Source organism: Mytilus californianus, unplaced genomic scaffold (genome assembly GCF_021869535.1).
Source record: "Mytilus californianus isolate M0D057914Y unplaced genomic scaffold, xbMytCali1.0.p SCAF_21, whole genome shotgun sequence".
Taxonomy (NCBI): Eukaryota; Metazoa; Mollusca; class Bivalvia; order Mytilida; family Mytilidae; genus Mytilus; species Mytilus californianus.
The window spans coordinates 1,502,189-1,529,145 of record NW_026262670.1 but is presented as its reverse complement, the minus strand read 5'-3'; the positions used below and the strand labels follow the sequence as shown (position 1 = coordinate 1,529,145).

Here is a 26,957-nt window from a genome sequence, read left to right as displayed (position 1 = left end):
AACTTATAGTGAATGATCATCAGGCATGGTAACCTTTAGTGAGAGGTCACCAGGCATGGTAACTTATAGTGAATGGTCATCAGGCATTGTTACCAGTAGGCAAGATAATTTATAGTTAGAGGTTACAAGGCATGGTAACCTTTAGTGAGAGTTTATAAATGTATGGTAATCCTTAGTGAGAGGTCACCAGGCATGGTGATCTCTAGTCAGTGGTCACCAGGCATGGTAACTTTTAGTGAGAGGTCATCAGGCATGTTAATCTTAAGTGAGAGGGCATCAGTTATGGTAACATTTATTGAGAGGTCATGTATACCAAATTAAAAGAAAGCAAGAATGTGTATCAATGAAGAATTTAGAAAAAGAAAACCACTTATTTGATTAAAAAAACTCAACAGATCTGGAAAAGTAAATATTAAAAAAGGACACTTAATTTCTGTCATTAGCATGGTATTTATATTAGCACAACAGAAGTACCATTCAAACCATTCATTTACAGTAGATTATATTTATGAATAACAAAGGAGATGTGGGTTATATTTTTCATAAGACATATTCTCATTTATGGCCATAAAAGGACTCTAAAATGTCAACAAACAGTCTTTGATAACCATATGTCATCTATAAATATCTTATGTCAACCATATTTACTATGTGTCAACCATAAATACCTTGTGTTAACCATACATTTGTATAAATAATATGTCATTCATATAGACCATGTGTCATCCATATATACCATGTGTCATTTATATTTACCATGTATCAACCATATATATACCATATGTCATTCATATATACCATGTGTCATTTATACATACTATGTGTCAACCATATATACCATATGTCAAGCATATATACCCTTTGTTAACCATATAGACTATATGACAACATAGATACCATATGTCAAGCATATATGCCATTTGTTAACCATATATACCATACGCCGACATTATATACCAAGTGTCAACCATTAATACCCTTTGTCCACCATATATATATTATGTCATCAGTATATACTATGTGTCATCCATAAAGACCATATGTCTGCCAGTATTCAACAAAATATACCATGTGTCAACCAGGTGTCATCAAAATATACCATTTATCAACCAAGTGTCAGCCATATATAACCTATCAACCAGGTGTCAGTCAAATATTACATGTGTTAACCAATTTGTTTGACCCTGATTTTGTGATTAAAGGAACAGTCTTTTTGTGCTTGTTGTTATTGGATATTTTGTTCTATTTTTAGGTACATTCCTGTGCAATAATGAGAAGGAAAGAAAAGAGTGTAAATTGTCCTCCAGAACAGTCTCTTTATGGTAATTGAAGAAAAGTATAAATTAAAGTCTTCTCTATTTAGAAAAAAAAACATAAAAGGCTACAACCATCTTGTTTCTAGTCATTATTCATCAAGAAAACACTTTGACCTTTTAAGGTAAAAAATGTCCTGACCCATACTGGGTGACGATTATATGGGCATTATAGTTTAAAGTTTTTGCAGACAGGATTTAAAATATAAATTGAGAAATTATCCTTTTAAGATTTTTCATTTGAAATTGTACATTATATACCATTTTTATGCCATCACTTGGCGTCCGTCGTCGTCCGTTGTCTGTCGTCGTCTTCGTCTGTCGTCGTAAACTATTTCAAAAATCTTCTCCTCTGAAACTACTGATCCAAATACCTTCAAACTTTAACTAAATGTGCCTTAGGGTATCTAGTTTATAAATTGTATCCGAAGTTTTGATCCAGCGACAAACATGGCCGCCATGGCTAAAAAATAGAACATAGGGGTCAAATGCAGTTTTTGGCTTATATCTCAAAAACTAAAGCTTTTAGAGCAAATCTGACATGGGGTGAAATTGTTCAATTGGTCAAGATCTATCAGCTCTGAAATTTTCAGACGAATCGAACAACCCATTGTTGGGTTGCTGCCACCAAATTGATAGTTTTAACAAAATTTTGCAGTTTTTTGTTATTATTTTGAATATTATTATAGATATATATAAACTGTAAGTAGCACAGCAAAGTAAGTTCTACAAAAAAGTTAATATGACCATAATTGTCAATTGCCCCTTAAGGAGTTATTGCCCTTTAAAGACAATTTTACACAATTTTTTCATCAAGTTTGCTAACATTTAAAAATCTTCTCCTCTGAAACTACTGGGCCAAATACCTTCAAACTTTAACTAAATGTTCCTTAGGGTATCTTGTTTCTAAATTTTATCCGAAGTTTGTATCCATCGACAAACATGGCCGCCATGGCTAAAAATAAAACATAAGGGTCAAATGCAGTTTTTGGCTTATATCTCAAAAACTAAATCTTTTAGAGCAAATGTGACAGGGGTAAAATTGTTTAATTGGTCAAGATTAATGGCCCTGAAATTTTCAGACGAATCAAACAACCCATTGTTGGGTTGCTGCCACCGAATTGGTAGTTTTAACAGAATTTTGCAGTTTTTTGTTATTATTTTGAATATTATTATAGATATATATAAACTGTAAGCAGCAATTATGTTCAGCAAAGTAAGATCTACAAAAAAGTTAATATGACCAAAATTGTCAATTGACCCCTTAAGGAGTTATTGCCCATTATAGACAATTTTACACAATTTTTTCATCAAGTTTGCTAACATTTAAAAATCTTCTCCTCTGAAATACAGGTGAGCGATTCAGGCTCTTGAGAGCCTCTTGTTGTCTTCCCTTCTTCTTGGAAGTGCAACTTTGGCCTACCATTTTTGGCATCACTGTTGGCAACAGCCTTGTCAACAACTGCTTGAAATTTGTGATTAGATTGCCCATGAAATACATGTGTTACTTGTTTATTGTAAAAGTGTTTGAGCGCTGAATTGTTGATCAATCTAATTCCTTTTGAACTCTTTATTTTGAATGCTTGGATTTTAGAACAGCCTTGGTAACATTTTTTTAATCTTTAACTTTTTTTACAGGACATATTTAGCAAGACCAGAAGTTTTACAGAAATATCTTAATCCTATGTATGATCCTAATCCTCGAGTGATATGGCCCTCTGTAGCTCCACAAAGTTTGGTATGTGGTATTACATTTTTCTTATAATTACGTTACATATATGTTTCATTATGATATTATGTTATTTTGATTGGCTAACAGCAACCTCGTGTCATTCTGATATTAACCTTCTTTCAAAATGAAATGTAACATTCATGATGACTTGAGCTTCCACAATAAAGTGCACAAGTAAATAAAAGAAAAACTTGATAGAAATCATGTTTTCATGATCCTAGCTAAAAAAAATGTAAATATAAGTATTTAATGTTTCTTTTAGTAATTTTATAGGGTTATGAAAGCGTTGATCGTGCACACTTTTTTAGAATGAAGCACTTCCACACTTCATACAAAATGTATTTCGGTCAACATTTTTACCCCCGAATAAATTTACAAAAAGAAGCATTAAATTTTTAATTGATTTAATTAACCATAAGCAATAATCATACACAAACTACCCTGAAAAGTAGGTTTTAAATGAAAAATACATATTTGTAAGAATATGACTATAACATGTATAATAAAATGCGATAGTTTCTGTTTTACTTATTATAAATTCATAAATTAAAGTAAATCGGGTGTCTTTTTCTGAGCATCTCTTCTGGGCATGTTGCAAAAATACTCTTTTGGTTTAAAAGTATTTAAACAATTATCATTCAGTATACAATAAAAACATATAAATTTGAAATTTAATGAAAGATTAAACTACCAAAAATTTAAAGTGTATTTAATATTTTCAGAAAAAAATCCTTTTAAAATCAAGGGCAGATAATTATACTGAATTTGATAGGACAATTTGTGTTTTTTTAATTTTTAAAGAGTATAAGACATGTGACCTCCTATTCTTATTTGATATTTCGGAAGTATTTATGAAAAGCAATTTTCACATTGATTTTTAACCAATTCTATCGTTTAATGTTTCCTCAATAAGGAAAAATTAAGTTTCCCTTTATTTAACCCATAAAATAACTGTTATTTCATTAATTTCAATTTATTTTAATGAAAAAACAAGGTCCTTGACCCCAGTTTTTATATTAAAATTTGAGAGAACATTGACCCAGATGTCTTTTACAGAAATTTAAGAAAAATCTCGTCGAACATTTAGACACCCCAGCTTCCTTAATGGGTGCATTTATTATTGAGAGCAAATAACTGATTACTGATAAAAATGTGAGATTTAATTAATGCGATTATAAAAGTTTTGTGAAGAAAATCACTACTGAAACTATGAATGCGAATTTTTATTATTAAAACCCTGATACTGTCATATTATCGCATGGATAAAAACAATGTAAAAATTTCTGAATTTACAGTAAATAAGTTCACGTTTTGTCAGAACACTGATTTTAACATAAAAGACATCATAATTTCTCCTACAAGGAGGTAAGTCATTACACCAAGTTCTGAATAAATCTCTGTCAAATCTGTAGTCACTGTGTTTTGTCTTGCCTTTAATGTCTTACGTGATTAGGTCTGTTTCTCAAATACTATAAGCAGTAGGTAAACCATATGTGGTGTATGGAATGACTGTAATGGGTACTTGTCAGTCTGGCAGGTATCATCTGACCTTAATCTCATTTTCAAGGTTTATTGGTCAATGTTAAGTTTTTGTGCTTTGGTCTGTTTTTCTAGTACTATAAGCAATAGGTCAACTTTATTTGGTATATGGAATGATTGTAAGGTGTACATGTCAGTCTGACAGTTTTAACTGACCATGACCTCAATGTGATGGATCTTTAAAAATGTCAAGTTTATGTGATACTTATAGTAAAAGCTTTATCTTTGAGACTTTTAACATAGAATCAATGGTCAATAAATCAGGCAGACAACACTGTGTGCACTCTTGTTATGTCATAGGATTGCTATCTCATTTATGTATATCTTTCATTACTTTTATTCATATAAGGTCAGTTACACAGGTGCCACATGTGGAGCTGGAGTTGCTTACCACTTGAATGTCTATTTGGTATCTTTCACCTCTCTTTTACACAAATCATGCAGTTTTATCAACTTTTATTTATGTTTTTGCAGGTGTTGTGGTCTGGGTTATACCAGAGATCTATAATTGACCAATCAAAACAGAAGGAGGCTTGGCAGGAAGTCAGTAAAAAAAGAGAGTTTGACAAGGAATTAAGGTCAAAGGTCACCAAACTTAGGAGGTAACCATACTTACTACATGTAGTGATGTTTAAGCTCATATACAGTACGCACAGAGAGTTTGTAATCACGATATATAATCACGGATCTCGGAGTGTAGCGGTGTTACACCGCGAATCACGCATTATACTCCCAATTTCCTCCAAAGATTCTCTCCCAACACCGTGTGGCTGTTAATTGGTTTATTGCCCATCGGATGTACTGAAAATTAATGACGCGTGACAACATAATCGGATTAGCCAGATTTATTACCTTTGTACATTTAATCGATCTTGATTGCACCTGTGTGCTTTAAAACACGGTATTAAAATTTCCTTTCTTTGACAGATAAAAATGTGACATTTTCATTCAAAATAAGATAATTATTCTTGTATGTATTTGTCCCATGTCATTGTCATTTGAAATAAAACGTACAAACGTATAAAAATATGAATAAAACACTTATTCTGTATTTTTAGGCAGTTAAGCTGCCTTATGCGAGCACCCTAGATTTGTGTCCTACCCAATAAATGCTGAAATACGTGCCATTGTTATTATCTAGACATTTTTTTAATACTTTTATTTCTGGAATACAAAAAATATGACCAGAAAAACCTTAAATGATCGTCGAACTACCCAAAACTTTTGAAGTTGCACATAGGAAGTAGTGCTCAATAGAAATCAGTACGTAGTTTATTATCCCCTGTGCATTTGGCTACGATGTCAAAGAACAATTGTATGAAATATTTCATCGCCGAAAATCGGTAATTACAAGTCGTTTATAATTCCCAAATGGCAAAATGCGCAGGAATATTGTTCATGTACAACAAATCTCTATGATAGAGGAAATAAAGTTATATAAGTGGGCGGTTATTTTTAACTTATCTTGCCAAATAAGGTTGTTGTTATTTTATGAATGAAACGAGGTTATGAAACAGATGCGGAAATCGACGTTGATGGGATGTTTTAAGTAATGTGGACAACTCGTCCTCGAGACAAGTCGGACCGAATCCACTCAAACCGTCTAAGAAGACAACTTTGACCGTTTGTCAGATTTACTTAGGGTTTCATAAAATATTAGACTAACATGTCTAGCGGAGCCATCAATCTTTTGTTTGTGCATTGGGGTCTATTTAGGGGTATTTGGAGGGGCCTGAAGAAGGGAGGGGTTTACTATAGAACCCTATGGGATTTTATTTTCAAATGACTATTTCTCGAAAACAGTAAGTGATAGACTCATGCAGTCTTCAGTAATGAGAACAGGACAATAAAAAAAAATCAACCAAAATATAGGGTGAGTCCCTGGGGGTCATCCCAACCCCCTTCAATTTGAAAATGTACTTTTATCTTGTAAACCGTCGCGATCCCAACCCCTAAACAATATATATACTTGTATGGGACAATAAAACAAATCAAATGAAAATAATTTGGGGGAGTACCTGGGGTCACCCCACCCCTCCTGTTTGAGAACTTGGAAATGGTTGAGATCCCCACCCCTAAACCATATACATGTATGTATGTTTGAGAACTTGTAAACGGTTGAGATTCCTACCCCTAAACCATATATATTCATGTATGGGACAATAAAACAAATCAAATGAAATATAGGGGGAGTCCCTGGGGACACCCACCCCCTCCTGTTTGAGAACTTGTTAATCAAGATCCAAACCCCTAAACCATATACTAAGTATATTCATGTATGGGACAATATAACAAATCAAATGAAATATGTTGGGAGTTCCTTGGGTCACCCCGTCCCCTCCTGTTTGAGAACTTGGAAATGGTCAAGATTCCCACCCCTAAACCATATATATTTAAGTCTCCCAAACATAGATGAACTTGTCCGCAGCGGTTCTCCAAAACTCCTTGTCAGATTTACTTAGGGTTTCAAAAAATGTTAGATTAACATGTCTAGGGGAGCCATTAACCAATCGTTTGTGCATTGGGGTCTCTAAAGGGGTATTTTAAGGGGCATAAAGAAGGGAGGGGTTTACTATAGAAACCTTTGAGATTTTATCTTTTAAAATTTTCAAATGACTTTAACTTGAAAATTGTAAGTGATAGACACACACAGTCTTTAGAAATGATCACAGAACAACAAAACAAATCATATGAAATATAGGGTGAGTGCCTAGGGTCACCCCCACCCACAACCCCCTTCAATTTGAGAATGTGCTATTATCTTGTAAACAGTCGAGATCCCCACCCCAAAACCATATGTATTCTTGTATGGGACAATAAAACAAATCAAATGAAATATAGGGGAAGTCCATGGGGGGTAACCCCCGATCCCTTTCTTTTTGATAACTTGTAAACAGTCAAGATCCCCACCCCGAAACCATATATATTCTTGTATGGGACAATAAAACAAATCAAATGAAATAAAAGGCTAGTCCCCTGGGGTCACCCCCACCCCCCTCCTGTTTAAGAACTTGTAAACGGTCGAGATCCCCACCCCTAAACCATATATATTCTTGTATGGGACAAAAAAACAAATCATATGAAATAAAGGGCTAGTCCCCTGGGGTAACCCCCACCCCCTCCTGTTTGAGAACTTGTAAACGGTTGAGATCCCTACCCCTAAACCATATATATTCTTGTATGGGACAATAAAACAAATCAAATGAAATATAGGGGAAGTCCACGGGGGGTAACCCCATCCCCTTCTTTTTGAAAATTTGTAAACGGTCAAGATCCCCACCCCTAAAACATATATATTCTTGTATGGGACAATAAAACAAATCAAATGAAATTTAGGGGAAATCCCCTGGGGTAACCCCCACCCCCTTCTTTTTGAAAACTTGTAAACGGTCAAGATCCCCACCCCTAAACCATATATATTCTTGTATAGGACAATAAAACAAATCAAATGAAATAAAAGGCGAGTCCCAGAGGGGTCACCCCCAACCCCCTCCTGTTTAAGAACTTGTAAACGGTCGAGATCCCCATCCCTAAACCATATATATTCTTGTATGGGACAAAAAAACAAATCATATGAAATAAAGGGCGAGTCCCCTGGGGATCACCCCCCCCCCCCTTATATTCTTACCCCACCCCTCTTTAATTTGAGAATGTGCTTTTATCTTGTAAACGGTCGAGATCACCACCCCTAAACCATATATATTTCTGTTCATCATTTTAAGACGATTTGAATGACATTCAGGGTCAATCCATAGTCGTCACTTATGCATATCACAATCCAATTTGTACTGGACTTTGCCCAATGTCAGGCGACCATGGGAATGACGAATTATTGGAGCTTTGTTTGGGAGACTTCGTAACAGCATCCTGTTACAATTATTTCTTGTCATGTATGGGACAATAAAACAAATCAAATGAAATATAGGGGGAGTCCATGGGGACACCCCACCCCCTCTTGTTTGAGAACTTGTAAACAGTCAAGATCCCCACCCCTAAACCATATATATTCATGTATGGGACAATATAATAAATCAAATGAAATATTTGGGGAGTCCCTGGGGTCACCCCACCCCCTCCTGTTTGAGAACTTGGAAATGGTCGAGATCCCCACCCCTAAACCATATGTATTCATGTATGGGACAATATTACAAATCAAATGAAATATAGGGGGAGTCCCTGGGATCACCCCACCCCTCCTGTTTGAGAACTTGTAAACGGTCGAGATACCCACGCCTAAACCATATTTATTCCTGTTCATCATTTCAAAAAGATTTGAATGACATACAGGGTCAATCTCCTAGGTGTCACATATGCATATCACTTTACTAGACCAAACCAATATGAACTGGACTTTGCCCAATGTCAGGAGACCATCGGAATGACGAATTATAGGGGCTTTGTTTGGGAGACTTCGTAACGGCATCCTGTTACAATTATTTCTTGTTTATTATAAAATTTTATTGATGCAAAAAATGAGCCTAGGTTTATTGAATTTACTTTAATAATTTATTAAATTATTTCTGGGCTTTTAATAATTTTCATTTATGGCTCATTTTAAAGAAAGCATATAAATCTTTCAAGCAGTGTAAAGCCCGAGAATGTTTGACCAACTATTTTATAATCACCTGTCATTTTATTCCAAACTTGGTATGGAGTAACATCATGCATATGGGGATGAAGATGGGGGTCATTTACATTGATATATGAGTTGCTTTTGAAAACCTTGATGAAATATTAATTAATTTGCCTTAATAATCAATTCATTTAATGAACATAAATGTACAATATACGAATGTTTAATGTTTGTTCTTTCAAATCTTAAAAAAAAAATGAAGCAACACTGCCACAGTTTTCATAATTACGTTTGCCTTGGTTTTTGGTTAACTGCCTACAGCGCTTACAGTGCTTTGATTATTATAGTCCGGTCAGGTCATAATTTTTGTTTTTTCAACAAAGACGATTTGACTACAATTAGAATCTTTTATGACCTACTAATCATTAATTGTTCAATATATAAATATCAACTGGCTTAAAACAAAATGATGTTTTTACGGTAATTTGTCCAATCTAAACCCAAGAGTTAAATTATCGGATCAACAAGTGAACTCTGTTACTTTCAATTTATTTTGCAATGTAAAATATTATGTTTCACTACCTCGGTAGATTACCGACTTGAAATATTTGAACTCAGAAAAGAAACTGTAAAGTGACAACTCTGTTGTTTGAAGGGAAAACGTTTTGTATGCAATGTGCCCTATATTCATAAAAACACAACACTGAGAGACATTCCCCGCCCAGACACAACACAATAATCACAACCTAATTTAATTATATGAAGAAAAAAAATCATGTGTTGTTTGTCTCTGTTATGATCTGTTATTGATCCTTTATTATTTAAAATAAAATTGGATGGGCGCAATCCGTATTTTACTGCTCGTTAAAAGTCCTTGGCGAAATATAAAAAAGAAGTATTTCAACAATTAATACTATAGAATATTTAAATGAAATTATATCGTGTTCTACAAGAAAGAAATATGTGAAAAAAATGTGGATCGGATTTTTACGATCTACACATTTTCACAGAGGATCTCTACCAACGCCCAACAGGAACTGAACGACATGCATCCTGTTTTCATCTACCATTTATGTATATTGTTGACCATGGACGTATAAATAATGTCCAGGTTTATGTCCTGTGTTGACTGAGAAACGTAAAATTAAAAGGCTGGTGTTCGTTTATTCAGAAAAAGGATTATATATTTTAGATTCCGGTTAATCAATTGTAAAAGGACCTTCTAAACCTCAATCTTAAGGCATACAAATGTCAATCATTCCAAAGCAAATTTAAACTCCGAATGAATTTTCCCACGGTCATCCAGAAAGGTCACCTGAGTTTACTGTTACGTGATAATATTTCCCGCCAAATAAAAATCTCGTGGACAAAATTGATGTCACTATTTTTAGCATTCAATATTGTGAGCGAAGTCAAGTTCAAAGTTCAACCACGGACTGTTGATCACTGAGATGTGTATCGTCTTCCCACGGCAATTAATTTCTTTTAAAAAATTAAAAAATCACTGTCCTTTATACAACACACAAATTTACATTCATTGTGCGTAAATGAATATTATGCAACGACGAGTTGATGCAGCTATAGAAGTATTCCTGTTGTAGCCGAAATGTAATTATTTATCCTAAAGTAATGCCAACAAATCGTAAAGAGAAAATGCCGTAGACTTATTAAGCATAACGAATGGTGAATAGTATTTTCTTTTTTACTTGCATATACAAATTTTGAGACTTGTAATTTTCCTTAAACTGCTCACTTTTATATTCAGCGTTGGTTTCAGTTTATTTTTACGCAAGTATGTCTCTTTTCGTAAATAAAATAATTTACCAATGAAATAAACAAGGTCAAAATCAAGTTTAGTTTTTGTTATAAAACTTTAATGCAATTGAAAGAATTAACAACAACATTTTGCTTTTAAATCTTTAATTTGTGCCAAGCAATTATGTAATCGTAAAATGAAAATGGCGTGGACTTATTAGCATAACGAATAGTGAATAATATTTTCTTTTTTACTTGTATACAAAACTTTGAGACATGTAATTTTCCTTTAAACTGTCCACATTTATTCAGCGTAAGTCTCCGTTTATTTTTACACAAGTATATCTCTTTTGTAAATTAAATATTAATTTACTGACCAGAAAAAAAAACGATTTTTAATAAAACTATTTTTAAATGTACCGTGTAATTGAAAGGATTCACAAAAACGTTTTGCTTTTAAATCTTTTATTTGTTTCAAGCAATCAGAAATATAACCTGATTATCAATAGACAGGAAATACAATTGTTTAATTACATAAGTAATCTCACATACCTTGACTGTCGCGTGCCGGTATAGATCAGAAGGATTAGGGCAATTAATTACCTGGTGTGACACCGCGACTCACCGGACTGGGAGAGATGTCGCTAATACAATAAACAAAAGGTAGCGAATTCACGCGGAAGTCGGAGGGAATACTCCCAAATTTCTCCGAGAATTTAGGGAGGGATGTCGGAGTTTCCTGGTGTCGCACCAAGAAAAAACTTGGTGTTCGGAGTTTGGGAAGCCTTTCGCGAAATTTGTACTGTAACATGTATTTGTTTCATTTTGTTGTTTTGTGAAAACTGCTGAAATTTTTATACCAATCAACCATAAAACATGACTACCATTGACTAATAAAGTAGAAGATGGAGGGTGAATAATGATACAGTATTTATGACCTTTGTGAATTCTGCTTGACGATTCCACATAGGTGTAACCATCAATAAAAATGGGGGAAAATGGCAACATATTTAAAAAAGTTCTGATAACTACTGTAAAGTTCCAATTGCAACCAGGCTTATAAAAGTGGAACACCCTCAGGGCTTGACATTACCGTTTGTCTGATTGTCTGGATCAACAACATATTGGGTGGAACAAGTGAATAATCATCAAATTAAAACTTTTTCCCTTTATTGACCTACAATTATTGAGTTTACATTATTTCTAAAGAGTTGTATAACATAATTAGCAATTTAAATACTTTGGTTTGCAATCATTCAATAATTAATTGGCTTCTTTGACAACTACTGTATAGCGGGTTATTTTCGCTGGTGTAAAATTTCGCGATTGAGGGGCAACAAAGTATACGAAAAATATTGGCAGTTTTTATTTTGGTGGATTCTTAAATCCCAATTAAATATTTTGGCGGATACCGAAATTGTTGCAGATAAAAAGTTGTAAAAATTGAGAAGCAAGTGTCTATTGCTATAGTTAATTGATTTATTTTACTAGAATGACGTTTTATTTATTGATTATATTATATACACTTCTTTAAATTTTACGGTTGATTAGTTACGAAATTGACCGGACCTTTGTTGTACTTACTAATTAGGTTATAAAATTATCAAGAGTGTAATATGACACTAATCAATAAGGGTAAATACCTGATAGAGTTACTTACACTCTTAATCTATTTTACACTAATTGATAAGGGGATATTACATGACTAATTGCATCATCACTTTTGAAATTTCTTGGATTTTACCGTTATTACAATTTGTGATAACGGAAGACAATTTCCGGTAAAATACATTGACAAAAAGCTTATTTTCGGATACTTTTTAACAGTTCTTGATAATTACTAGTGTAAACAGGACATGTCCCATAGATGCATGGGTTAATGATATGGCACGTCTAGACAGAAAATTACGTGTCCAGGACTCATGTACAAGCTTTAACAAGGACACTGGTTTATATATCAAAAAAACATTAAAATAACATTTTTCAAACAATAAATTAATTGTGTATAAAGGCATTGCCTTGATTAATATTCATCAGGAACGCTTGAAAGTCTACAGTTTGAACATGATCTAATAAATGTGTCAGTAGGTAAGGACACTCACAACATTGTTTAATTGTTTATGCCCCCGGCGTAGCGAAGGGGGCATTAAGTTTTACCCTTGTCCGTCTGTACGTACGTCCGTACGTCCCAAAATTGGTTTCCCTTCTCTAACTTTAGTTTGCCTCAACCAAATTTTATGAAACTCATACACAATGCTTATTACCTCAAAACACAGATCAAATTTGAATTTTGGTGGCATCACTTTTACCATTCTAGAGTTATGCCCCTTCAAAATGGAAAAATTGCTGAATTTTTCATTTCCGTTCTCTTACTTTAGTTTGCCTCAACCAAATGTTATGAAACTTATGCACAATGCTTATTTCCACAAAACACATATCAAGTTTGAATTTTGATGGCGTCACTTTTACCGTTCTAGAGTTATGCCCCTTTACAAATGGAAACATTGCTGAATTTTTCGTTTCCGTTCTCTAACTTTAGCTTGCCTCAACCAAATGTTATAAAACTTAAACACAATGCTTATTACTACAAAACTCAGATCAAGTACAATTTTGGTTAACGTCGCTTTTACCGTTCTTGAGTTATGTCCCTTTATAGTGTTTTATGCAAGCGGGGGCATCATCTGTGTCCCATGGACACATTCCCCATTTATTTAACTTTTGACTTAAGAAGTTGGACAAGTTGATTTTCTTGCAACTTTCCTGAATGAACAAGTTAAAAAAAAAATGATTATGTCCCTTATAAAACATTTCTAGGTTTATAGTAGATCACCCAACCTTCTTCAAATATGTCTGCCTGTAAAGGAGCAAATTGCTATTGATTAATTGATTGATTGATCGTTGGTTGTTATTGCTGATAATATCTGAATGCTGTTAATTTATTTCAGACAACTGGCCTCATTAGAAAGAGGAGCACTAGGAGTTGGACTGATTCTTCCCTCAGAACTTGGTGTTGATTGTATACCAGAATGAGGTCAATATTCAGGACAAACTTGCTGGATTAATTTTATGAAAATTGTATAGTCTGTAACATACTGATATAAGAGACTTTCACGTTCTATTTTGTTTTAACATACTGTTTCTTATGTTACCATGGTTATACTATACACATTAATCAGTTTTATTAAAGTTGGTCACTGAGAATGAATTTTTCGATGATCAAATTATTTTATTTTACATGGTAGATTGGAAGTTATTATTATAAAGAATATCACATTACTGCAATTTAAAGTCATATAATTAGTTTAAAGTTCAGGACTGTGCATTTGAATAATTTGAAAACTTTATGAAGGAATATAAATATTTTCCAGTGACCAAACTTTTTTTGACAATATGTGCAATATTTAATTGTTGATGTTATCATGTTTATGTATGTACTTACTGTGATAAGTAATAAAGTTTATGATGCTTTGTTAAACTGTCATTGATCCAATCAGTGACAATTAAGTGTTGGCCTGTTAATTCCAAATGGGTCCTTGATTCTGCTAGCACCAGACAATTAAGTGGTGGCCTGTTAATTCCAAATGGGTCCTTGATTCTGCTAGCACCAGACAATTAAGTGGTGGCCTGTTAATTCCAAATGGGTTCGTGATTCTGCTAGCAACAGTCAATTAAGTGGTGTCCTGTAGATTCCAGATTTGTCCTTGATTGCGCTAGCACCAGACAATTAAGAGGTGTCCTGTGAATTCCAAATTTGTGCTTGAGTCTGCTAGCAACAGACAATTTATTGGTGTCCAGGTAAACCCCACAGCTCTTTCTCCTTGATAATGCTATACATTGCAACAGACAATTAAGTGGTATCCAGTAAGACCCCAAAGCTGATCAGTGATTCTGCCAGGCTACAAATAATTTGGTGGTGTCCAGTTAAACTCAAAAGCTCGTTCTCCTTGATTCTGCTATGCAACAGACAATTCAACTGTGTCAGTTGAACCAAAAAGGTTGTCCTTGATACTGCTAGGCAAAGGGCAATTATATTGTGTCAGTTGAACCAAAAAGGTTGTCCTTGATACTGTCAGGGAACAGGCAATTCTATTATGTCAGTTACACCAAAAAGGTTGTACTATATACTGCTAGGCAACAGGCAATTCTATTGTGTCAGTTACAACTAAAAGGTGTCCTTGATCGATACTGCTAGGCAACAGACAATTCTATTGTGTCAGTTGAACCAAAAAGGTTGTCCTTGATACTGCCAGGGAACAGGCAATTCAATTGTGTCAGTTGAACCAAAAAGGTTGTCCTTGATACTGCTAGGAAACAGACAATTCTATTGTGTCAGTTGAACAAAAAAATGTCGTTCTTGATACTGCTAGGCAACAGACAATTCAATTGTGTCAGTTCAACCAAAAAGGTTGTCTTGATACTGCTAGGAAACAGACTATTTAATTGTGTCAGTTGAACCAAAAAGGTTGTCCTTGATACTGCTAGGAAACAGACTATTCAATTGTGTTAGTTGAACCAAAAAGGTTGTCCTTGATACTGCTAGGAAACAGACAATTCAATTGTGTCAGTTGAACCAAAAAGGTTGTCCTTGATACTGATAGGCAACAGGCAATTATATTGTGTCAGTTGAACCGGAAAGGTTGTCCTTGATACTGCTAGGTAACAGACAATTCTATTGTGTCAGTTGAACCAAAAAGGTTGTCCTTGATACTGTTAGGCAACAGACAATTCAATTGTGTCAGTTGAACCAAAAAGGTTGTCCTTGATACTGCTAGGCAACAGACAATTCTATTGTGTCAGTTGAACCAAAAAGGTTGTCCTTGATACTGCTAGGCAACAGACAATTCTATTGTGTCAGTTGAACCAAAAAGGTTGTCCTTGATACTGCTAGGCAACAGACAATTCTATTGTGTCAGTTGAACCAAAAAGGTTGTCCTTGATACTGCTATGCAACAGACAATTATATTGTGTCAGTTAAACTAAACAGGTTATCTTGATACTGTAACAGGCAACAAACAATTTCTGCAGACAATTCAATTGTGTCAGTTGAACCAAAAAGGTCCTTGTTACTGCTAAGTAACAGACAATTCAATTGTGTCAGTTGAACCAAAAAGGTTGTCCTTGATACTGCTAGGAAACAGACAATTCAATTGTGTCAGTTGAACCAAAAAGGTTGTCCTTGATACTGATAGGCAACAGGCAATTATATTGTGTCAGTTGAACCAAAAAGGTTGTCCTTGATACTGCTAGGTAACAGACAATTCTATTGTGTCAGTTGAACCAAAAAGGTTGTCCTTGATACTGTTAGGCAACAGACAATTCAGTTGTGTCAGTTGAACCAAAAAGGTTGTCCTTGATACTGCTAGGCAACAGACAATTCTATTGTGTCAGTTGAACCAAAAAGGTTGTCCTTGATACTGCTAGGCAACAGACAATTCTATTGTGTCAGTTGAACCAATAAGGTTGTCCTTGATACTGTTAGGCAACAGACAATTCAGTTGTGTCAGTTGAACTAAAAAGGATGTCCTTGATACTGCTAGGCAACATACAATTCTATTGTGTCAGTTGAACCAAAAAGGTTGTCCTTGATACTGCTAAGCAACAGACAATTCAATTGTGTCAGTTAAACAAAACAGGTTATCTTGATACTGTAACAGGCAACAAACAATTTCTGCAGACAATTCAATTGTGTCAGTTGAACCAAAAAGGTCCTTGTTACTGCTAGGCAACAGACAATTCAATTGTGTCAGTTCAAACCAAAAAGGTTGTCCTTGATACTGCTAGGCAACAGACAATTCTATTGTGTCGGATGAACCAAAAAGGTTGTCCATGATACTGCTAGACAACAGACAATTCAATTGTGTCAGTTGAACCAAAAAGGTCCTTGACACTGCTAGGCAACAGACAATTCTATTGTGTCAGTTGAACCAAAAAGGTTATCCTTGATACTGTAACAGGAAACAGACAATTTCTGCGGACAATTCAATTGTGTCAGTTGAACCAAAAAGGTCCTTGATACTGCTAGGCAACAGACAATTCAATTGTTTCAGTTGAACCAAAAAGGTCCTTGATACTGCTAGGCAATAGACAATTCAACTATGTCAGTTGAACCAAAAAGGTTGTCCTTGATACTGCTAGGCAACAGACAATTCAATTGTGTCAGATGAACCAAAAAGGTCCTTGATACTGCTAGGCAACAGACAATTTAATTGTGTCAGTTGAACCAAAAAAATTTTCCTTGATACTGCCAGGCAACAGACAATTCTATCGTGTCAGATAAACAAACAGGTTATACTTGATACTGTAACAGGCAAAAGACAATTCATGACGTCCAGTTAAACACTAATGCTCGTTCTCTTTGATTCTGCGTTGCATCATATGATTTGGTGGTTTTGCAGTAAAACTCAAAGCTCGACATTGATTCTAACAGGCAACAGACAAATTGAAGGTATCCAGTAAAACCCAAAGTAACGTCCTGTTTGATTCTGCTTGGCAACTTTAAATAAAAACACAAATGTCAGCACACTTAATAATCAATAATTGTAAAATGATAAACAGGTGCATTAATCTGATATGACAGGTGTTTTCCATTCGTTTGATATGTTTGAGCTTTTGATTTTGCCATTTGATAGGGGACTTTCTGTTCTGAACTTTCCCTTGAGTTAATTTTTTTTTATTCCCCCGCCGTAGCGGAGGGGGCATTAAGTTTTAACCTTGCCCGTTCGTCCGTACGTACGTACGTCCCAAAATAAGTTTCTGTTCCCTAACTTAAGTTTGCCTCAACCAATTGATATGAAACTTATACACAATGCTTATTACCACAAAATGCAGATCAAGTGTGAATTTTGGTGGTATCACTTTAACTGTTCTAGAGTTATGCCCCTTTACAAAAGGAAAAATTGCTGAATTTTTCGTTTCCGTTCTCTAACTTAAGTTTGCCTCAACCAAATGTTATGAAACTTATTCACAATGCTTATTACCCCAAAATACAAATCAAGTTTGATTTTAGTGGTGTCACTTTAACTGTTCTAGAGTTATGCCCCTTTACAAAAGGAAAAAAATATTGAATTTTTCGTTTCCGTTCTCTAACTTAAGTTTGCCTCAACCAAATGTTATGAAACTTATACACAATACTAATTACTACAAAACTCAGATGAATTACAAATTTGGGTAGCGTCACCTTTACCGTTCTTTAGTTATGTCCCTTTATAACTTTATATGATATGCAAGCGGGGGCATCATCTGTGTCCATGGACACATTCCCCATTTATTTTTTTTACTTTTTATAAAAACTGAAGTACAAAGATAATTATAATATTATACCTTATCGAAACCCTCAGGCAAAGTTGACCTTAGAAATACTTTTAGGTCTCCTAACAAGCTGTTGGAACAGGATATAACTTAATTTTACAGAGGGAGATACTATTAACCCTCTCGATGAACATACATTCTAAAGTAGAAATAATTTCATATATAAATCATTTCTTTAAAAGTGACATTCACAAAAAAAAAAAACATAAAAAAATATTTGCTATGAACATTGTATTTTATCAGTGAAACACACAGTTAAAGTATTTAATTCTGAATTTAGGTCAATTTTATCACAAGACACTCATTATGATGTTATCAGACTGTAAAGTTCGCCTTCAATGACATTTGATTTTTTTAAAAACCTGTCGAGTATCGGTGTTCTTTGTAAAACTAGCTTTTGAAGGACAAATTGTTTAATTGAAAAACACAAAATGCGTATGTTATCAACAGATGCAATACTACAAAGTAAAACATATCTTGTAATCCTATAATACTGTATAGAATGATACACATTATAATAAAATTATCTATTTTATTGTTCATGAATGCAAAATAGTGATTTAAAAATACATTTCAAATGAATTGTCCGTTGATGAGTAATATACTTGTAACTCAAACAGTTCACAATTTGGAACATCAAACTGTCGTTAATATAAAACACTAGATTCTTTTTCTGCGTGTATTTAAGTATCTAAATCAGTCAATGTTTTTATTAATTTTCGTCTGTACGAATATGTTTAATTTGTTGTGTAAGATCAAACCTGCTATAAAGGTCGCCCCTATTAAGCAAAACCTAATTTGTATAGTCATCCGATTCTTGTCCCGTTGTAGTTATATACGTGCATGTTAACCTCAATTCAAAGGCCACCTTCTCATAAGGTCATGTTTATTGTAAGAGAAAAACAATACCTTATCACAACCCTCAGGCAAATGTGGACGGATAGCTTGGGTAAATAAATGCAAAAGTAGTGAACCGCTGTTCAATAGTCATAAATCGATTAAGCGAAAACAAATCCGGGCCAGAAACCAAAAACTAGGGAAACACATCAAGATCTTGGTATCGATTTCCATCAAATTTTCATTGATAATGTATAATAATTCATCAAAATTTGGATGGTGTGCCGCAATAATAGGAATGTTTTTTTTCTCACCCATTGCCCTATATACTTAAAAAGGTTCATTACGGCTAATATTGTTTGCACGAGAGAATCCTTAGTTTTATTAATGTGTTTTTTTCCCTGAAACCTGACTGTAGGCGATACTCAACTTTAGTACAGAGTTATGGATGACAACTCAGGGAAGAAGATATTGTTGTAATTCATTGGGCTTACAGTACAAATCTGTTGACATTACTACATTCTTTACTTGTGTTGTAGTGTCAAGAGGAAAGTATTGGTGTTTGTCATTGGGCTTACAGTACAAATCTGTTGACATTACTTCATTTCTTACTTGTGTTGTAGTGTCAAGAAGAAAGTATTGGTGTTTGTCATTGGCTTAAAGTACAAATCTGTTGACATTACTTCATTTCTTACTTGTGTTGTAGTGCCAAGAGGAAAGTATTGGTGTATTTCATTGGGCTTACAGTACAAATCTGTTGACATTACTAAATTCCTGACTTGTGTTGTAGTGTCAAGAGGAAAGTATTGGTGTTTGTCATTGGGCTTACAGTACAAATCTGTTGACATTACTTCATTTCTTACTTGTGTTGTAGTGTCAAGAGGAAAGTATTGGTGTTTGTCATTGGGCTTACAGAACAAATCTGTTGACATTACTACATTCCTTACTTGTGTTGTAGTGTCAAGAGGAAAGCATTGGTGTTTGTCATTGGGCTTACAGTACAAATCTGTTGACATTACTTCATTTCTTACTTGTGTTGTAGTGTCAAGAGGAAAGTATTGGAGTTTGTCATTGGGCTTACAGTACAAATCTGATGACATTACTTCATTCCTTACTTGTGTAGTAGTATCAAGAGGAAAGTATTGGTGTTTGTCATTGGGCTTACAGTACAAATCTGTTGACATTTCTACATTCTTTACTTGTGTTGTAGTGTCAAGAGGAAATTATTGATGTTTTTCATTGGGCTTAAAGTACAAATCTGTTGACATTACTTCATTTCTTACTTGTGTTGTAGTGTCAAGAGGAAAGTATTGGAGTTTGTCATTGGGCTTACAGTACAAATCTGTTGACATTACTACATTCCTTACTTGTGTTGTATTGTCAAGAGGAAAGTATTGGAGTTTGTCATTCGGCTTACAGTACAAATCTGGTGACATTACTTCATTCCTTACTTGTGTAGTAGTGTCAAGAGGAAAGTATTGGTGTTTGTCATTGGGCTTACAGTACAAATCTGTTGACATTTCTACATTCTTTACTTGTGTTGTAGTGTCAAGAGGAAATTATTGATGTTTTTCATTGGGCTTAAAGTACAAATCTGTTGACATTACTTCATTTCTTACTTGTGTTGTAGTGTCAAGAGGAAAGTATTGGAGTTTGTCATTGGGCTTACAGTACAAATCTGTTGACATTACTACATTCCTTACTTGTGTTGTATTGTCAAGAGGAAAGTATTGGAGTTTGTCATTCGGCTTACAGTACAAATCTGGTGACATTACTTCATTCCTTACTTGTGTAGTAGTGTCAAGAGGAAAGTATTGGTGTTTGTCATTGGGCTTACAGTACAAATCTGTTGACATTTCTACATTCCTTACTTGTGTTGTAGTGTCAAGAGGAAATTATTGATGTTTGTCATTGGGCTTACAGTACAAATCTATTGACATTACTTCATTTCTTACTTGTGTTGTAGTGTCAAGAGGAAAGTATTGGAGTTTGTCATTGGGCTTACAGTACAAATCTGTTGACATTACTACATTCCTTACTTGTGTTGTAGTGTCAAGAGGAAAGTATTGGTGTTTGTCATTGGGCTTACAGTACAAATCTGTTGACATTACTTCATTTCTTTCTTGTGTTGTAGTGTCAAGAGGAAAGTATTGGAGTTTGTCATTGGGCTTACAGTACAAATCTGTTGACATTACTTCATTTCTTACTTGTGTTGTAGTGTCAAGAGGAAAGTATTGGTGTTTGTCATTGGGCTTACAGTACAAATCCGTTGACATTACTTCATTTCTTATTTGTGTTGTAGTGTCAAGAGGAAAGTATTGGAGTTTGTCATTGGGCTTACAGTACAAATCTGTTGACATTACTACATTCCTTACTTGTGTTGTAGTGTCAAGAGGAAAGTATTGGTGTTTGTTATTGGGCTTACAGTACAAATCCGTTGACATTACTTCATTTCTTATTTGTGTTGTAGTGTCAAGAGGAAAGTATTGGAGTTTGTCATTGGGCTTACAGTACAAATCTGTTGACATTACTACATTCCTTACTTGTAATGTAGTGTCAAGAGGAAAGTATTGGTGTTTGTCATTGTGATTACAGTACAAATCTGTTGACCTTACTCCGTTCCTTACTTGTGTAGTATGGTCAAGAGAAAGATATCAGTGTCTGTCATTGGGCTTACAGTACAAATATGTTAACATTACTCCGTTCCTCACTTGTGTAGTAGTGTCAAGAGAAAGATATACGGGTCTTTCATTGGGCTTACAGTACAAATCTGTTGACATTACTAAATTCCTGACTTGTGTTGTAGTGTCAAGAGGAAAGTATTGGTGTTTGTCATTGGGCTTACAGTACAAATCTGTTGACATTACTTCATTTCTTACTTGTGTTGTAGTGTCAAGAGGAAAGTATTGGTGTTTGTCATTGGGCTTACAGTACAAATCCGTTGACATTACTTCATTTCTTATTTGTGTTGTAGTGTCAAGAGGAAAGTATTGGAGTTTGTCATTGGGCTTACAGTACAAATCTGTTGACATTACTACATTCCTTACTTGTGTTGTAGTGTCAAGAGGAAAGTATTGGTGTTTGTTATTGGGCTTACAGTACAAATCCGTTGACATTACTTCATTTCTTATTTGTGTTGTAGTGTCAAGAGGAAAGTATTGGTGTTTGTCATTGGGCTTACAGTACAAATCTGTTGACATTACTACATTCCTAACTTGTGTTGTAGTGTCAAGAGGAAAGTATTGGTGTTTGTCATTGGGCTTACAGTACAAATCTGTTGACATTACTACATTCCTTACTTGTGTAGTAGTGTCAAGAGGAAAATATTGGTGTTTGTCATTGTGATTACAGTACAAATCTGTTGACCTTACTCCGTTCCTTACTTGTGTAGTATGGTCAAGAGAAAGATATCAGTGTCTGTCATTGGGCTTACAGTACAAATATGTTAACATTACTCCGTTCCTCACTTGTGTAGTATGGTCAAGAGAAAGATATACGGGTCTGTCATTGGGCTTACAGTACAAATCTGTTGACATAACTAATCTTACTTGTGTAGTAGTGTCAAGAGGAAAATATTGGTGTTTGTCATTGTGCTTACAGCACAAATCTGTTGACATTACTCCGTTCCTCACTTGTGTAGTATGGTCAAGAGAAAGATATCAGTGTCTGTTATTGGGCTTACAGTACCAATCTGTTGACATGACTCCGTTCCTCACGTATGTAGTATGGTCAAGAGAAAGATATCAGTGTCTGTTATGGGGCTTACAGTACAAATCTGTTGACATGACTCCGTTCCTCACTTGTGTAGTATGGTCAAGAGAAAGATATCAGTGTCTGTTATTGGGCTTACAGTACAAATCTGTTGACATTACTCTGTTCCTCACTTGTGTAGTATGGTCAAGAGAAAGATATCAGTGTCTGTTATTGGGCTTACAGTACAAATCTGTTGACATTACTCCGTTCCTTACTTGTGTAGTAGTGTTAAGAGAAAAATATCAGTGTCTGTCATTGGGCTTACAGTACAAATCTGTTGACACGACTCAGTTCTTAACTTGTGTAGTATGGTCAAGAGAAAGATATCAGCGTCTGCAATTGGACTTACAGTACAAATCTGTTGACATTACTCAATCTTACTTGTGTAGTAGTTTCAAGAGGAAAATATTGGTGTTTGTCATTGTGCTTACAGTACAAATCTGTTGACATTACTAAGTTCCTTTCTTGTGTAGTATGGTCAAAAGAAAGATATCAGTGTCTGTCATTGGGCTTTCAATTAAAATCTGTTGACATTACTCAGTTCCTTACTTGTGTAGTAATGTCAAAAGAATAATAATATTGGTGTATTTCATTACTACATTCTTTTCTTGTGTAGTAGTGTTGAGAAATATCCTTTTGTTATTCACCGTTACAGATATAGGCAATGGGCAAAATTAAATATAAACTAATTCTTGAGTAAAATGTGCAGAATAAATGGCAAAAAAAAAAAAAGGAAAGAGAAAAATAGGGCAAAAAAACAAAGAATAGAGAATAACAGGTTGCTAAAACATAAAGATCAAAGAATAATGGGTTGCTAAAACATAAAGAATAGAGAATAATGGGTTGCTAAAACATAAAGAATAGAGAATAATGGGTTGCTAAAACATAACGAACAGAGAATAATGGGTTGCTAAAACATAAAGAACAGAGAATAATGGGTTGCTAAAACATAAAGAATAGAGAATAATGGGTTGCTAAAACATAACGAACAGAGAATAATGGGTTGCTAAAACATAACGAACAGAGAATAATGGGTTGCTAAAACATAAAGAACAGAGAATAATGGGTTGCTAAAACATAAAGAATAGAGAATAATGGGTTGCTAAAATATAAAGAACAGAGAATAATGGGATGCTAAAACATCTAACCCTAACCCTAACTCTAACCCTAACCTTAACCCTAACCCTAACCTAATAATGAACGGAGAATAATAGGGTGCTAAAACATAAAGAACAGAGAATAATGGGTTGCTAAACATAAAGAACAGAAAATAATAGGGTGCTAAAACATAAAGAACAGAGAATAATTGACAAAACATAAAAAGAATAGAGAAAATGACCTAAAAAATTAAACAATACAGAAATGAAGGACCCCCATCCAGATCCTCAATAACAGTTAGGTTTTTAATTTTCTTTTCGATACAATTTTCTTTGTTCTGTGCATTATTATGCCATGATATTGTGCTTAACACTCTAGAATTTCACTTTGTAATAATTGTAAAGAGTGATACAAATTAATGCACGTGGCTTCCTGCCACTGCTTCATCCATTTTTAACAACTGTTTCCCTCGAAATCTAAATAAAAAATAAGATGACTCAAATGTTTGCGTTATTTCGTAAAGGTTCGCGTTATAAGTAAACGCTAACATAGGAAGAAGCATAAAAAATTTGCATTGCGCTAATACTTTTTCGTACAAAACTCTATTAAAGTTGATCGTTTGTTATCGGTTCAATAAACATATATTGCATTGCATTGATTGGTATTGTATTACATACTAGATACCCGTATGTAGAAATGACTTGTCGACAATCGGTAATGTTTATAAAGGAAACGAAAATGGAAATTCTTTTTAACCAAGTCAGAGACATATAATACAAATGTATTATATGTCTCTGACCAAGAGGACTATTTTTAAAGGTAATTTTAGTTAGTTCTGTTGAATAATATTAATATGAAAGTTGTTTTCCGTTTGTTTGATGTGTTTGAGCTTTTGATTTTGCCATTTGATAAGGGACTTTACGATTTGAATTTTCCATGGAGTTCGGCAATTTTGTTATTTTACTTTTCATTATTCAGACAGTAATATTAGTATCGTAAAATCTATATTTGTGCGTTACATTAAATGACCTTCATGAGAAGTAAATAATATTGTAGATTTTCGTGAACATGGGCGTATCAAGGATGCATCTTATGTTGAAAAATGTGTTTTTAGTTCTTTTTTTTAAAAATTTTGACAGCCTGCTTTTTAATCTACTCCTCCGTATCTTCCCCCCTTTATCAAAGTCCTGGATCTGCCACTGGTGAAAGATATCATATTGTACACGTATATATGTCCCCTTTGAGGACCTCATTCTGAAATGTAAGAAGACAACTTTTCAAGTAACTATTTTACCAAGTTATTTAATTCAATTCATAGTAAACCAAATAGAAAAGCTGGACTCATAAAACAAACTTGCTAAGCCTTATAAGATGCACATATTTATTAGTTTAAAATAAACTTATAAACAAGTCTTACAGGTTTTTCAATCGTCTTTGTGTATCGCCCCGTAAATGACTTGATTAACTAGTGATAGCTATCAGTGCTCTTTCAATAGGTAGCTTACAAAGGTAAATCTATTTAAAGGTCCATCTAACAAGAATTAAACATAACTTCCTTATTCATTGTACACGCAAATGTATCATTGATTATACCATTTGAATGATCCAGTCAGGTGGCCTAGACATAAATTATTTTCCTGAATGTGACCTACCGAATTAGACTTATTACCGGATTTGTACTTACATGAGCTACACGACGGGTGCCACATGTGGAGCAGGATCTGTTTATCCTTCCGGAGCACCTGAGATCAACCTCAGTTTTTATGGGGTTCGTGTTGCTCAGTCTTTAGTTTTCTATGTTTTTGTGTACTATTATTTGTCTGTTGGTCCATTCTTTTTTAGCCATGGCGTTGTCAGTTTGTTTTTGGCTTATGAGTTTGAATGTCCCTCTGGTATCTTTCGCCTCTGTTTTATTGATTTATTTCCTCTGCATGACAACACCTACACTTAAAACAACAATTAAAACTTTAGGCACAAATCATTCGTCTTTTTCTGGGGTATAGTTAAACATTGTTTATTAAAAAAATATTTAAAAAAGTAAACAACATTGACATGACATAAAATGCTTAGTAAAGAGAAAATCAGCATCTATCTAGAGTACTATTTTTAGTAGCAGGCGCCTTCCGGAGTGTCATTAAACTTATAGACAGGACATTTTTGTTTGCCCTCCTCCTTATTTCAAAATTATTTTTTGGTTTCTTTTAATTGTAATTATTTTTTTTGTGATTTTCTGTGTTATACTTCCATCAATTTACTACAAACAACGTTTGTTTACGATTTAGGGACTTATCATTTTTTACCTGGGAGAGGGGGGGGGGGGGGGGGGGGGGGCTAGTCATTTTGAAGTGAAACATACAAAATGTCTTGATCCCCCCATAATATTTCACTATTTTTATTTGATCCCCCCCCCGTAAAAACATTTAAAAATTGTGATCCCCCCTCTATTATTAAACATGCCAAAATGTTAACATGCAAAACACGTATCATGTTATTTTACGAAAATATTGAAAATGAAATATTCTCAGTGTATTGAGTCCAAAAACACACTTGAGGGAAAATTGCCTTGCAATAGGGCTCTTCCATGAATATTAGTAGGTAGAGCAAGCCAATGCTTTGAATAGCTTTTTCCGACTTTTATTCTAATTTCCTATATTGGGCTATTAAGGAAACTTTATCCTAAGTAACTCTGTAAAAAAATATACATTAAAAAGTAAACTTTTTGAAACAGTAACAACACATTATTTACTTAGAGGGATCTATTATATGTCCCTCTCTTGAACGCTGCTTAAACTTAAGTTTTACGTAAGGCCTTATTGAAACCTCCATTGAGTCGCTAAACTTTTATATGGATAGTTCATGCTTACAGCTTGAACAATTCAATTACTCATTTATTGTCACATTTCATTCATAAATGTTTGATAGTAACCTCAAAATTTTGATTTATTAGCCTAAAAAGTACACATTTTGAGGGAGTGAGAGGTATAAATGGACCCAAAGCGATCTTGTAAAGAAACAAAAAGATACATTAGTGTTGTTCATCATCTCAAAA

General features: G+C 34.2%; 2 protein-coding genes and 1 pseudogene across 3 annotated transcripts in view; 2 read left to right on the top strand and 1 right to left on the bottom strand.

Moving 5' to 3' along the window:
* The window catches only part of LOC127731945 (myotubularin-related protein 9-like), a 37,154-nt pseudogene extending 22,767 nt beyond the window's left edge, over positions 1-14,387 (top strand).
* LOC127731904 (zinc finger C2HC domain-containing protein 1A-like) overlaps positions 1-26,957 on the bottom strand; it is a 384,322-nt gene that overhangs the window by 57,169 nt on the left and 300,196 nt on the right. The window lies entirely within an intron of this gene.
* LOC127731935 (uncharacterized) overlaps positions 24,598-26,957 on the top strand; it is a 159,603-nt gene continuing 157,243 nt past the window's right edge. For both annotated transcript variants that reach the window (XM_052240785.1, XM_052240786.1), the window contains exon 1: positions 24,598-24,727. The gene's annotated coding sequence lies outside the window, so the exon portion shown is untranslated. The remainder of the gene's footprint in view (positions 24,728-26,957) is intronic.